This window comes from Adiantum capillus-veneris, unplaced genomic scaffold (genome assembly GCF_014529385.1).
Source record: "Adiantum capillus-veneris isolate H3 unplaced genomic scaffold, ASM1452938v2 Hic_scaffold_574, whole genome shotgun sequence".
In the NCBI taxonomy this organism is placed as follows: Eukaryota; Viridiplantae; Streptophyta; class Polypodiopsida; order Polypodiales; family Pteridaceae; genus Adiantum; species Adiantum capillus-veneris.
In genome coordinates this window covers 11,356-26,087 of record NW_028221626.1, presented here as the reverse complement: position 1 = coordinate 26,087, position 14,732 = coordinate 11,356, and the positions used below count along the sequence as shown (strand labels likewise).

General features: G+C 41.3%; 2 pseudogenes; both read left to right on the top strand.

Moving 5' to 3' along the window:
• Positions 1 to 6,104: 6,104 nt before the first annotated feature.
• LOC147416710 (U-box domain-containing protein 38-like) lies at positions 6,105 to 7,808 on the top strand (annotated as a pseudogene).
• Positions 7,809 to 10,293: 2,485 nt separating this feature from the next.
• Positions 10,294 to 11,545, top strand: LOC147416709 (zinc finger CCCH domain-containing protein 56-like; annotated as a pseudogene).
• The last annotated feature ends 3,187 nt before the right edge of the window (positions 11,546 to 14,732 follow it).

The following is a 14,732-nucleotide window of genomic DNA, read 5'->3' as shown; positions in this document are numbered from 1 at the left end:
TTTAGTGAGAGAGTGCAATGGACACAAACAAAGTGGATGAACACTGTGAATGGAAGTGCTGAGACTTAGAGATAGAGAGAGAAGAGAATACAACACCAGACGTAAAACCCTCCTTCGAAGGCCCCACTCTCTATGGCGAGAGCGGTCTACTTATGATTGCACAAATCTCTACAATGCTTGGACTTGCCGACGATGTCGACGACGATGAGGACGACGACGAGATGGGCTGAAATCTAAAAACGCTAAGGGCTGAAATCTGCAAATCTCTATCTGCTAAATTCTGACTCTATGTCGGTGACGATGTCGATGATGACGGTACGACAACGACGCGCTGAAAACGCAGATGCTGAAATCTGCATTTTCTGGGCTGAAATTGTAAACCTTGCAGAATTTGACCGTGCGGCGAGAATCTACTGCGGGAAGGTCAGATCTGCGAGGTTCGGGACTTCTTCTGCAAGTGCTAAAGGCTGAAAACTGAAAACGTTGATGCTTCTGCTGATTCCGTCGCCGAGGAACTGCAAGGTGCTCTGCTGTCCCAAAAACGCTAGGGCTGAAATTGGTCCTACTGCTGTTGGTTGTTCTGCAAATGCAAAACGCTAGGCTGATCTGCTGTGTCATGATGACACCAGGCTGATTTGCTGAACAAAACCGCCAGAGCTAGTCTACTGATGCAAAAACGCTAGTGTAGCTGCAGTGAGGCAAAAACGCTAGGGATCTTGCGGGTTCTGCTGAGAAGTTACCTGTTGAGCGAGTGCTCCTGCTGCCTCTCCTGCCAGAAAGTGCTAGCGCTAGGTTTCTATTTATATAAACTTAGCAAATTTGCCCTACCAACTTTCCAACAAAAGTCACTTAAAAATAATTAGTGAAAAATGTCAAAAATAGGGAAAATAGGTCTATGCACTGTAAAAATGCTCCTGATGGGTTCTGATGGAAATCTGATGATCATGCTATGTGCAACCAGAGGATATGCATCTATTCTAAGTGTCTCGACATGCACGGTCTTCGAACAGACTCACAAAAGTGCCAGATCACTTCCTATTCTAGACTGACTTGACTGACGAACCCTGGTCATCCTGTAGCTTGTACACAGACACATAGGGTTGGATGTGTCACGTGACACATGATGATATGGAATTGAGACAATTGAAATTTGTGGCTTCCTTGATAACGCATTAGCCACAACATTCTTCTTGCCTTCCACATGCATAATTTGCAAGTGGAACATTGAAAGAATGTGTGCCCATAGCATATGCTTTTCAGATAACTTTGATTGTGTCAAGAAGTATCGCAAGGTTTGAGAATCTGTCTGGACAACAAAATCAGTACCTAAGAGGTAGTGCTTCCAACTAGAAAGCACATGAATCACGGCCAAAGGCTCTTTCTCATAGATTTGCATAGTCTTTTCTGGTCCTTGCAAGATTCTACTCTCGTAAGCTACTACCCGACCATCTTGCATTAGCAATGCTCCGATGCTATTGCCACACGCGTCACACTGGACTACGAATGACTTCCTAAGGTCTAGTAAAACAATAATGGTATCTGAAGTCAACTTTCTTTAAGAGATTAAAAGTTGAAATCTCTTTTTGTGTCCATCTGAAAGTGACCTCTTTCTTTTGCAAAGCGTGAAGAGGTGAAGCTATCTCTGCAAAATTCCTATTAAACCTTCTATAGTATGAGCACAATCCCAAGAAGCTTCAAACATCATGCACAGTCTTGAAGTCTGGCCATGTCTTAATAGCTTTAACCTTTGCGGGATCCATTCAGACACCATCCTTTGACACTATGTGGCCAAGAAAGTGGATCTATTCTAAGAAGAATTCACTTTTCTTAGGAATGACAAGTAGGCTCTAACTATGCAACTCTTCGAACACAGTGGTCAAGTGACACCTATGCTCCTCTTCATGCTTCGAATAGACTATCATGTCATCAAAGAATGTGCCAACAAACTTTTGATGCGAGCGGAAAATCCGGTCCATCATCCTATTGAACGTAGCAGGAGCATTTGTAAGACCAGCATCGCCTTCTTGCTACAAAGTTCCTCATTGGCAGGTTGTCCAACGAGGTTGTGCAGGTTGAGTCAATGTGTCGCAAAAATCTCAAGAATTTGTGTGTTTCCCAAAATCACCTTTTGCGACAGTTTGTCTTGCATTTTTGTTGCAAGCAATCTAAAACACTCAAAGAAGACCAAGCATGTTGACATGAAGTTACATTTCTGAAGGGATTTGGTGAAAGCCAAACAACTTTACCTCGAACATTCTTCCACTAACACACTGTGGACTCACTTCCTAACTAAACTCTTATCTGCAGATAAACATGATCTGTGTAGGCACAGAGCTAGGCCTCTTACAGCTATCAGAAAGCCAGCAACATTAAGGAGGCCTGTGTGATTAGATGAAACAAACACAACTAAAATAGAAGGGTGAGCCGAAACAGCAACCCATGTAATACAATAAAACAACAACAAAGTTATCATGTCTGTGCGTCGCCTTCTCTACTTTCTTGTCTTTGCACTCTGTATGAACACATCACTTTTCTACAAAGGGGCAACTTGCGTATTGAAATTTGAAGCAGGTCCGCAGCTTCTTCTTCACAATCAGTCCCACTCAATGTCACTCAAGCAATGTTCCCAAAGAGCATTTTTTTAAACAAATAGAGAAAATTAGGCTATTGAGAAGTACAGGTTTTTTCCCAAAAGTTTGAAGGTATTTTTGGAAATTATAACTAAAGTATGGAAAAATTTGCAGTTTTTCCATATTCCAAACAAAACTTTCACGAGTGAAAACCAAAATATAGCGGGTAGTTTTCTGTAAACGCTGCACTCAAGTTTTGAAAAACATTTGTGATTTTGTAGGTAATGGTCCGCAGGACATGTCAATATTATGTGTATCTTTGCTTGTAGGACCTGATGCCAGATGGGCCATATCGATTACACGAACATTTCCTACTTTATTTTCCGTGAATGTGCCAAATAATGTAAAATCATCTCTCTCTCTCTCTCTCTCTCTCTCTCTCTCTCCCCCCCCCCCCCCCCCCCCCAAAGACCTGAAATATGTTGCATACCAGTTCCTCCAAGAGCTCGGGAGTGCGGACCGCTTGCCAAGTATTGGAGTGAAAATCTGAGATATGAAAGCGCAGGTTTTTTCCATCAGATGAGTGTAGTAAAAAGACAAAAGGCAAAAGAGCGCAAGGAACGGCTTCTTCAAGAGACCCCTCCGCTTGTCCGAACACCGCGTTGAAACCCTCCATCATCTCTGCACCATAGTTGGCAGAGAGAGTGTGTGTGTATGTGTGTGTGTGTGTGAGAGAGAGAGAGAGAGAGAGAGAGAGACTAAAACAAGGCGTACGTTGGCACTGCCTTTCACTACGACTGAGAAAGCGAAGAACAAGAACAAGAGAACTTTTAACGTCGTAGGAAGAGAGACGGAAACGAAGAAGAAGGAAGACTATATATAGATTAAAGAGGAGGTTGTCTACAGTAGACGAGGAAACGAAGAAGAAGAAAGACTATAGATTCGAAAGGAGGTTTTCGAGGGTAGTGCCTCCGATTAAAAATTGAAATTGTTGGTTAACAATGTTATTAAGTTGCATGCGTGAGAAATCATATAAGTTTACTTTATACAATTAAAAATTAAAATTGTTAGTTAAAAATGTTATTGACTTATATGTGTGAGAAATCATATAAATATACTTTATGTGAGACAATTTACAGTAGCAAATGATATATAAATTATGATCTAAAAAAATACTAAACTTTGATTTGTGAAAGTAATTAAATTACATCAAAGTGCATCTCAAAAAACAAAATGAGCATGTTTTAAACAAAATTAATTTCATGTATGATTTGGAGTTCCATTTTTTTTTGAAAGTATACTTATTTTCTATGAACCATTATTAATACTAATTCTTCTTTATTTGCAGAATGACATATCAAATTAAATTTGTAAGATAAAAAAAGAAACTTAAAATTGAACTACTATAAGCCAAAATCTATTAGTTTACAGAAGTTTTGTATAGTTTATATAGACATTTCTTTTTATCTCTCTCCTTGATTTTAACTGCCCACGGTTGTCGGTTAGTCTTTCTACATTATTCTCTCTAACATATGTCTTGTTTGACGTACTTTGGTTGGTATGTATGCCAAATGTTGGTTTATCCTTGGCTCGAATATCCTCAGAATCGGTTGTTTGCAAGACATGCCCGATATGGTCGTTGTAAGAAATATATGGACTGTTTTCACTAGATGTGATTCCCTCATGCAAGCTTAAAATTTCCTAGATGAACTTCCTTCCCACAATCTTGTCTCTTATAACTACTTAAGTGCAAAATATGTCCAACATGGCCTCTCTTTGGATGCAATCACCTATCCATGCATCTTAAAAGCCTTATGGCTTTCTACAAGACGATGCCTTACGCCAAAGAATACACGATGAGATTGCTAGGTAGGGAGTGCTTCGAGGTGTGTTGGTCGCTTTGTGTGCGAAATGTGACGGCCTCACAAATTTCTCCAGAGGTTCTTTGAAAGAGCTCCTCCCTAGGATGTCTTCCCTTAGAGTGTATCAATTGCAAAATATGCCTGACATTGACATGACAAGGAAAATGACATGGACTGTTTTGACAATTTATGAACCAAAGAAGACCTCTACATATGCAATCAGCTACCCATGCCCTTGGCACTAAGTAACACCTATATTTGATGCGGGGGAGAGTAATGGGATCGGCGATCGCAGTTGGAGGGCACGATCTCGAGGCGCACTAAACCTGGTCAGCAGGCAAAATGAGGCACACTAAACCTGACCGGCGAGAAAAACGAGGCGCGCCAGTGAGATTTGAACTTGTGGCCTTGCAGTCCAATTAGTTTGGGGTCACATAGGCTAACCACCTCACCCGCGTGCACATTGTGTATCCACAACCGTTTGTTGCGACGTAAAATTGTAAGTTGACATGCATTGCCCAGGTCGTCCAGGTTTAGTGTGTATCCAAGTTTAGTTTTTGAGCAAACATCTGCGACTACGATCCCGTTACCCCCAAGCATGCATGCACCTTGAAGGCCTGTGGAGATGTGCATGATATTGATGAGGCTACTACTCAATGTGGCTTATGAGTTAGCAATTTTGAGTGCACTCAATAATTGTGGACACATTTTGAGAATATTCTCAACGAGAAGATCTCAAAATTGTGTCTCATTTTTTACATGTTCCTATACTCAGTACAAAAAGTATGTTCTTTGCTATGGCGCACAAAAATATATATAAACCTAATTTGTTTTGTTTTTATCTTGGGATACCGTCTAACAAATGAATTGCAGCACGTTAGTTCTAAGGATGTAATGTGAGAGTTGAGAGTACTTGCTAATCCTCTACATTACATGCGCCACAATAATGCAGGCCCCATCCGACTTAATCTTAGCCCAGAAGAAAACTTTTCCCCAGTCCTTATGTGCCCTTACTCTCTTCGTACATTGTCCACAGTAACGCTTTTTGTCCTCTTTGATTGTGCACAACTTTGCATTGTGTCACATGTGTGTGTGTGTGTGTGTGTGTGTGGAGGAGTTCTGATGGGCTTAGCTTCATCCCCTAAACACCTCCCATGGAATGCAAATCGAGATCATAGCTAGTTAATGTCTCAATTTTCTTCCATATCTCAATTTAGAGAGCTTAACACCATCATATCCGTCTTTTCCCCTTGTTAACATCAAACAGTTATTACGGACATGTTAAAAAGAAATTTTCCCATTTGGTATGCGGGAAGGTAGTATGCGGCAATTTAACAGCAACACGCAGTTTTTATGTAGAGTAAATCGAACTGCTCAAGTTTGGTAATTGCGTTGTAATGTAACATCAGAGTTCTTGCAAACGAAGTTTTTTAGTGCGCCTTCTCTAGAGGCAAGCCGCCACCTACAGTCCTCCAAAATAAGGCATGCCACATAGCTTGATTACTATTTGTTTCAACTTAATCCCACATAGACAAGGTATGCAATTTCTCTTTCTCCTCGTGGACTCACGCACAAATCATACGCTTTTTGATGTAATCTTCCTCTATTTACTTATCTTTGTTTTTTGCCCTGGAATTTTCAAGTTTAATCTGTGCTTTGAAATGGCTCAAAGATGTGTGCTTCAGTTTCTACTATAGAAGTAGTTGTGATAGATCTCATGTTCCTAATTCATACATTGTGTTTTGGATTGTCATTTGGTAAGTATTCACATGGATATTGTTTATGGGTTGGTATGAGGGTTGTCTTTATGCTTGCACGTGATCAGAGCCATGATTCAAAATCTGCTCTGCCTAAGTTGTTTTTCTCATAGTTGTGCCATCATTTACTCACTAGACTAGTAAAAAGATAAAAAGCTAAATCACAACCATAAGCTAAATCACATGGGCACCATTACTTGATCATGAACAAAACACCATATTAGAGAGTGTAAGACTTTAGAGCCAATTTGGTAATCACTAGTGTCTTGATGTTTTTCCATATGGAAAAATATCAAACCAATTTTTAAGACCAAGGCCTCCCACAAGGTGGTACTTGAAAAGATTTTCCAAGCCATGCTCTCAAAACTTTGGCTAAGATTTGACCATGTGATCAAGTCTTCACTCTTAAAAGTGGGAATCAGGAAATTCCCAAATTCACAAATATGGTGTTACAAAGCTAAATGACAAGCCAATATTATTTGAAGGGTTAAATTGGGGTTGTCTCCCACGATATTAAAATTGTTTTTCCTCTTCCCTTCTCAAGGCAATTTGTAGCTCCGGCGATCAATCCTCACAGGCTGTAGAAGTCCTCTTCTTGCGCTGCCATGGGCATTGAGACCACTAGCAAGCAGTAATTGCACATCATCAAGAAATTGCAAGTAGAATCAAGAGAGAGACAGAGGGAGGGTGATATTGTCATGGCGCCATGGGCCCAGTAGGCTGCCAACACAACCCTGCATGTAAAATATCAACCTCTTCTTACGCAAAGGATTACCACCCATTTGCTAACCAGACCCTATACATATTCGTCCCTCGAGTCAACAAAATCTTTTGCATGCCCACCATCTATGGTATCTACCCTTCTTCAAAGGTTGAAATTAACTAAGGAATAGAAGAGCAAGAGGAAGGGGTGATTGCTGAGCTTCGACGACTGTCGTGAAAGCAAGAAAATTGCATTTCATAATGTCACCCAGATATTATTGAAGTTTTTCTTCCACTCTTGAGATCAAAGAAACCAAGTGTGCAGGTGGATGTTGTCGCATCGCTTGCTAACTTTTCAATAGACAAACCAAACAAGGTCAAGAATATTGTGCATGCGGGAGGTCTTTTTTTCCTTGTGGACGTACTTTCCAATGGGTGTCAAGAGGCCCAAGAGCATGCTGCTGGGACAACATTCAGTCTAGCGATTGCTGATGAGAACAAACACCATTGGGCGCTTTGAATGCAGTCCCTGATCACACTGTACAAATTTTTCACATAGGACCGAATGGGGATCGCCAAGATGCAGCTATGGCACTTCACCATCTTTCTTTGCTACTTACAAATAAAAGCAAGTTAGTCAACGTGGGGGCAGTTCCAGTACTTTTAAATCTTGCACAGTCGAGAGAGATATCAGATTTGTTGAGTCAAGCGCTCGTCAGTCTCTCAAATGTTGCATCTATTCTAGAGGGGAGAGTAGCGCTCCTGTGGCTAAATTAAACGCAATCCTAGCCAAGCTCCAAGGAGGCAGAAGCATTGGCTTAATTCCTGAGCAGGTTGCAACAGATCTCGACTTTAAGTCTATAGCACAGAACGCAGGGGCGCAAGAGTTATTGTCAATGTTGGTGCTCGATGAATAACTTGCTGTATGCTGGCAAGAGGGAATGATGAAGCTTCTACATGAAGTTGATCCTCTTTTATTAACACACTTGTAGATCCTCTTCGAAGTTTGCACGCCAACCAAACAAAAATAGCTAATGCCTCTTCCTTTTATCTACTAAGATTAATTGAAGCTAAGCCAATCAAGCATGCTAATGCATTGAAATGGAGATAAGGAATATTCATAGGACCTAAATGCTGATCATATATGTTAAAATTGAACGAGATGCATCCTACAAAAGGTGAGCACTAACATATCACACCATAAAGATTGGGGAGACAAGAACTCAAACCATTATATGAAAACTTTCACTGAATGGTGCAACAATACTACTAATACCAACTGATAAACATTGCATTAATACAACAATAGAAGATGTCTAATCTTGAATAACTTTATGCTAACTGGGTTGTACTCATTTGATGTAACAAGATTAATAATGACTGATCCAAAAGTTGTAGAAATCCATCTATGTCAAATGTAGTACCCTCACAAAAGCTTGAAAATTTTTGGATGATCCCTGGCCCGAATGTCCCCTCTCAGAATCAGTTATTCGTAAGATATGCCCAACATGGTAGTGCCAAGGAATATCTAGGCTATTTTGACTAGATGCGATTCCCACATATAAGCTTAAAATGTTTTGGATGAACTCCCTTCCCAGAATCAGCTCGTCTCTTGTAACTTCTTAATTGCAAAGTGTGCCCTACATGGCATCTTTTCGGATGCAATCACCTATCCATGCACCTTGGAAGCTGTGGCTTTGTATAAGACAATGCCTTCCGCCAAAGAATACACGATGAGATTGCAATATTTTGATCGCTATATATGCGAAAAGTGACGCCCTCATGAATTTCTCTAGAAGTTCTTTCAAAGAGCTCCTCCCTAGGATATTGTCTCTTGGAGTGCGTCAATTGAAAGATATGTATGACATTGCCAAGGCAAGGAAGCTGACCTGGACTATTTTTACCATATATGAAGCAAAAAAGGGCTCTACAGATGCAATTAGCCACACATACCTTGAATGCCCGTGGGGATGTGCATGACATTGATGAGAATGCTTAGTCAAGGGCTGGTAGAGAAACATGTCGTCCTTGGAGGTGCTTTGACCGGTACACAAGGAGCGATGGTACAGGAAGTAGATCGAGATGCGCACTCAAAAACATAGAGATGCAAGTGAATAAACGCACCTCTTTTGATTTGTGAAGTGAAAGGGGCCTCTCTCCTGATGCAATCACCTAGTATTGTGGCATTGTGCAAGACATTGCCTTGGGCGAGAGAGTACACGATGAGATTGCTAGTGAACGGTTGTCGAAGAAACATGTCATGCTTTGGTCAACATGTATACAAAATATGGTGCTCTCACAAAATCTCAAAATGCTTTGGAAGAGGTCCTACCTGGGATGTTATCTCTTAGAATGCATCCATTACATGATATGCCCAACATGGTTGCTCTTGCACCTTGAAGGCCTTGTGGGATTTTGCTAGACATTGGTATACTTGCTAGTCAAGTCTTGCTGGAAACATGTCGTTCTTGGAGATGATTTCGTCAATATGTGTTCCAAATATAGCACTCCTGAGAAAGCTTCAGAAGTTCTAGGTGATTGTTTTCAGCATATGTGTACACCTTGTGGACATGTCACATTGTGCAAGTCACTGCTATGGACAGGAGAATTCACGTAACAGAGGTTGCCCATCATTATAACGAGCTTGGACCATGTGCCATAGTCATGGCATCATCCACCGTGACATTAAGCTTAGGAATGTTATTTTTCACAACTATGATCCTACATCAACTATATCCATTAAAATGCAGAATATACATAAGAATACATGAATCCTAGCCTGCAAAATAATTTTATTGAGTACCATTCGCGTAGATATCTAGAGCCTCTACCTCATGGTCACTGATAGCATGCCCTTCATCCAACATCTTGCTCACAATGCATCCGATAACAACGTCCATGCTGCCATCCTCTCCAACAAACTCTCTCTCAATGGGTCCATCCTTATTGCCTTAATTGACAACCTCCTTAGAGGCATGCTCTGCAAAGAGTCCAACATTGCATCACCCCTGGCAAGTCTTGCATCATCCGTAGCTTGCCCTCAACGTCTTGAAATGTGGCTAGAAGCCTAGTACTGCTACCTCAAACCATGAGGAGAAGAGCGCCACGCCTATGGGGTTTGCTTGGAAGAAGAAGGGGTGATATTAAAAGGATAGAAATTTGCATGCTTAGAATACAAAAATATTCCACAGAAGTCTTCTTCCATAGAGTCCAGAGTCAAGCTTGGGCTCCAAACTATGTAAGAAATCAAGCTTTTAGCATTAAGCATCAAGCTGAGAGAGAGAGAGAGAGAGAGAGAGAGAGAGAGAGAGAGAGAGAGAGAGAGAGAGAGAGAGCTCTTGTTTGAATCTCTTCAAAAAAGAAAGAGGGATACTAGCTTAAAAACTCACATTGCCAAACATAAAAGGATTTCAGGTTGAGAAGCCTGCTCTTCTGCACTCGAACTTCTCCTCCCTTCACTCTGTCTTCAACCCGGTGAGCATACCACGTTCTCTCCCCATCCCAAACAGGAGGCTGAATTTGAGGGTAAACTGCAACCCCTCCAAATTCCCTCTTCATCGTAAAGAAACAACAACAAAACCTCAACACTTGTAGGAAAGGCCTTCAGAGCTAGCCAGCGTGTATCTATGAAGATTTATTCCATCCATCATCTGAATTTGGAGCTCCATGAGCTGCAAACATGGTAGTCCCTTCTACAGAGAAGAATCAAAACCTTGAGGAGTATGTGCATCGAGGCAAGCCACACATGGGAATATTTGATGGGGATATTTCTCAAAGCGAGGAGTAGGTTGCTTGCATGTCAAAACTATGAAAGATCAAACGGCTATGTAAATAGTGAGAAAAGCCACCATACATGCAATGGTCAAGCTTCCATGGCTCCACCAGCAAGCAGTATCAAGGTCGATCATATTGTTGGATTCAATGGCCTTGTGAACAATGATTCTGAGTTTTAGCTCATTTCAAAATTTCAAGGCTATGCCAACGAAGGGCAACAACCATCCGGGCATATTTACAGAGTGCATGGGCAAGAGAGGCTGTGAGTCCCCTCTCGAAGAGTGCCATTTTTTGGAGGTTTTTGCCTTCCAAAAACGAGAAACACAGCATGGATTTGACCTCTTGTGATGAATTTTGCATGTATCAGTTCAAAGTGTGCAGCCGCATGCACGAAAAAAGCCATTATTGGGCACCATACCCGTTTACCCATCCTGGCGAGAAAGCCAGGCGTCGAGGCCCTTACTGATTTTACTTAGCAGCAACATGTTTTGACTTTTGAAGGGGAACATGCAGGAAAGGTGACTCGTCTAAACTCTCACATGGGTTTTTTGAGTGTTGGTTACACCCGGCTCACTACCGCACCTGGCTTTGCAAAAGTGGAAACACTTGTAAGCACCCTGTTTGCTTCTTTGTGCATTCACCACCCCAGCTTTGTCACGTTTCCCCTAACCCACTCCTCAACAATGGTTAGTGTTCCATGGACTTGGCATCATCAACAGACGCCATGACAGGCTATTTTGAGGAATACCTCAAGCAACCACCATCATTCACAAAAAATCAGTTCAATCTAAGTTATGGAAGTCGCTTGTGGGAAGAGACAAATCTAGATCTTATGGTAGTCACGACATCAGTTTTAAAGTCAAGGTTGCTCCATATATAGTGATTGCAATAAAATGCAGGATGCCATTAATGGAATGAACTTCAGCTCTATGGAGCTTTATCTTCCCAGAATCTTTGGTGTTATACAGAGAGAAAATTGGATATGCTTCTGGGAAGCTCTTCAATATAGCCACCTCATATAGGTCACCCCTCACCCCCAGAAGCCTAAGCTTGCCAGTTTATCCACATTTCATCAATGATCAACACGGGTTGCTAGAGGCAGCCATTCAGACATCCATTAACCCAGAGTCATTGCCAATCATAGTAAATAATTTCCAAGCTACTATTTCTAGTCACGATGGGATATGTTATACAAGCACATCAATTGATCATTTCATACCATTTCACATATATGGAGCCAAGGTGTCCGCACATTGTCTATGGCTGTGCAGAAATGGTTCATGACGGGGTCTTTAAAGATGCCAATTTCCTCGATGACAACCCCATCTTCTTTGACGATCCACAGACCTGTAAGGAGGCACCTGAATGCTACCATCATCTGCTCGCCTTTTTTAGATTGCTACTTGGTGAGGGAGTGAAGGCAGTGTGGTTTGACTCACTCTGCATCAATAGGTTCATGAATGATGAGAAAAAGAGGAAAATTGCTCGCATGGGAGAATATGACGAACATAGCAAAGGCTGATATGCCCATGGAGTCGGTATGGGTTACTTACTCTGGGATTTCAATGAAGATAAGGTAGAAATTCCACTTGGTGTAGACCAATGTACACTCCTTGAAGAGCATTACAGATTTAAGGAATTCTGACCAGCTCTACAATGCTTGTTCCACAGAGTATGGACATTACAAGAGTTTTTACTTCCATCAAAAGTCACTTTCATTGTATCAAGATTGACAAGAATGACCATTTCAATGAAGATAAGGTAGAAATTCCACTTGGTGCAGACCAATATACACTCCTTGAAGAGCATTACAGATTTAAGGAATTCTGACCAGCTCTACAATGCTTGTTCCACAGAGTATGGACATTACAAGAGTTTTTACTTCCATCAAAAGTCACTTTCATTGTATCAAGATTGACAAGAATGACCATTGGTCATGTTAACCGTTTCAAACACCAAGTAAGTGCTTCTGTAGGTCTTTGTATGTGCACGCTTCCCCGAGAGATCCACAGTTTAATTATTGGGACAAGGGAAACCTTTGCCTTGCTGTAGAAGAAGAAGAGATTCTCAGCTCCGAACATAGTGACGTTTGCAAGGGGTGCGGTCATGTCCCCTTCATATATAAATCTCACGAAGAAGGTGTGTGTTTTGTTGATAGGGAGGCCCACTGTTTTTTGTGTCAAGTAGACCTTGGGCGCTATAAACATTGCGTCCAACATTCCTTGCAAATGCATCATGAGTTTATGCTGTGGAATCTAATAGCAGATAACACGAGCCACTGCCATGTCCATGTTGTGAACACGTCCACAATGTAGTGTATTGGGTACAGGGTGTGTTGGGCTTATTGAGGGATGCAAACAACACAATTGTAAAGCAAATATATTTCAAAGTTGATGGTGAACAATACAAGAAAGCGATAGAGAAATCTTCACAGACTTAGAGAACCAAGGAAACAAATAAGCAGTATTTATTGCCAGAGAAAGGCTATTTCCTATTGGATGCCCAGGCTTGAAACAAGTCGCTAACATCATCAAAGGGAAATCCTTCTAATTGTGGAAGATATTGAACCTTTCTAGGTCCTGTTCGATAGCAGTCAAGACCTCGAAGCTGAGGCCACATATGCTGGCATTGCAAACCAAACTACCACATTCACATTGCCTACGGTGGAGAGAGAGAGAGAGAGAGAGAGAGAGAGAGAGAGAGATAGAGAGAGAGAGAGAGAGAGAGAGAGAGAGAGAGAGAGAGAGAGAGAGAGAGAGAGAGAGAGAGAGAGAGAGAGAGAGAGAGAGAGAGATTTTACCAACGCGATTGTGAGAAGGCCAACAAAACTCGCTTGAAGCTAAAATTGAATGCTTGATCGAGGGTGAGAGATGGGGGAGCAAGAGAGACACGTGGTAGATGGTGAGCTCTCATTAATGATTTGGCAGCTCGTGCATCGATGCCTACAGTTTCACTTGTGTGAGTATGTTTGTACGTACATGAGAGAGAGAGAGAGAGAGAGAGAGAGAGAGAGAGAGAGAGAGAGAGAGAGAGAGAGAGAATGTGTGTGTGTGTTTCATAAGTGGTGAGATAAGTGTCTGATTCATCATATTTGAGCTCTTTAAGAATATCAAGCATTAGGCCGCAAAACATGTTCAAAGAAATTTGAGCTATAATTAGTGGTTTCGCTTGCCCACCCAACCAAGAGCAAATAAGTGATAAATGAAAGTCCATCGGCTTCTTTGGGAAGAGTTGTTCTACGTGATTGAACATAAACCAAATTGCATGGTCAAACCACATAATGTTGGAATCACATGAGGCTTTAGATCCAAAAACTTGCATGCACATTTTAGGTAAGGTTGAAAAACATTCCAAATGGATTTTTTTAGCGACCTCCATATTCCCTTTTGTACAAATATATAGACTGGCATTAGACAAACATTTGGAGTGGCCAACAAAGTTGAGGCTAAAGGGCGCTTTGATGAGTTCCCCTTTGTCCAAGAACTGCCCCACCTTTTAGAACCTTGACTTTGCAGTCCTCCACAGTGGAAGCAGGGAGGTTGGCAAGATATACCCATGTTTCACTTAGGATAGGTTCCAAAAAAAGCTTTGTTGGAGAGAACCCAAAGTTGATGGTCAACCCCAAATTATTCAACTTCTATTTGTCTGACTGGCAGAAAGGGGAAGACTTTGGAAACTTTGGGCACCATCTCCAATAGGTTAGAGTCACTAAGGGAACAAATGTTGTTTTGAAATTCTTTGACAGCTTTTAAAGTAGCACTATCTTTCTAGAAGATACTGCTAGTTTGTGGGATAACAGGAGTAGAGGGGGTAATAAAAAAAGTTGGATTCAGACCACATAATTTTTTAAGAAAGTTGGACAGTTCAACCCCAAAGGAAGAAAACTGAGCTAAATCCTAGTTATATTGTAAAGTAAGTACAGGCAATTGGGCAATGTATTGGGAGATCATAGCAACACCATCCTTACTATCCTTGTCTAAAGTGGCCAAGATTTTGACCCAATCATGAAAACACAACATGTGTAAAATAGGATACTTTTTATCGAAAGCTAGGACAGATTCATAGTT